This window comes from Meles meles, chromosome 1 (assembly GCF_922984935.1).
Source record: "Meles meles chromosome 1, mMelMel3.1 paternal haplotype, whole genome shotgun sequence".
NCBI lineage: Eukaryota > Metazoa > Chordata > Mammalia > Carnivora > Mustelidae > Meles > Meles meles.
The window spans coordinates 24316077-24316906 of record NC_060066.1 but is presented as its reverse complement, the minus strand read 5'-3'; the positions used below and the strand labels follow the sequence as shown (position 1 = coordinate 24316906).

At 35.3% G+C, this 830-nt stretch overlaps 1 non-coding gene across 1 annotated transcript; it reads right to left on the bottom strand.

Annotated features, from left to right (window-relative positions):
- Positions 1-255: 255 nt before the first annotated feature.
- LOC123928330 lies at positions 256-359 on the bottom strand. The gene has a single exon (XR_006815668.1). It is a non-coding gene; the product is annotated as a U6 spliceosomal RNA (small nuclear RNA).
- Positions 360-830: the final 471 nt, after the last annotated feature.

Sequence of the window (830 nt, the reverse complement as noted above, 5' to 3'; positions counted from 1 at the left end):
TTTTCTTCAACACTTTAAACTTACCTCCCAATTCCCTCTGGCCTGCAAGTTTTCTGCTAAGAAATCTGCAGATAGTCTTATGAGGAATCCCTTGCATGTGACAAATTTTACAATTTTCAAAATTCACTCCATCTTTGACTTGTGTCAACTACCTTGTAATGTGTCTTCATGTAGACTTATTTAGATTTATCCCATTTGATATCCTGTCTCCCTTATGAATCTGAATGTTCTCTTCCTTCCCCCGATTTGGGAAGTTTGGGTTGTTATTTCTTCATGAATTTGCATGTCATCCTTGTGCAGGGGCCATGCTAATCTCTGTAGTATTCCAATTTTAGTATAGGAGTTGCCAAAGTGAGCACTGTATCATCATTTCTTTAAATAAATTTTCTGGTAATAAACAGATTGATTCTTGTGAAATGCACAGTTAATTCTGTTACCCCTCTACTTAAAATTCCATACTCTTTAGAATGACCTTTGACTCTGCAAGATCTGAATACAGCCTACCTTTCCAACTACATCTCTCCCCAACACCTCTTTTTCCATCCTTTGAGGCACAAATACTGGTCATCTTGGAGATGTTTTTTGTTTTTTTGTTTTTTTTTTTAATCTCAAGAATTAGTATTCTCAGTTTCCTCAACAAATGCTATAGTGGCTTTTCTCAAGTGACTAACTGACACAATAGCAAATGCCTTATTCTGAGGGAATTATTTATGTGTTTGTCTGACACCAGCATTTCACTCTACCAATTATCACAATGCATTTATTCATCCATCTAGCAATACTGTCTAATAAAATCAAGTATTATCCTAGTTAATGCATAGATATCACTC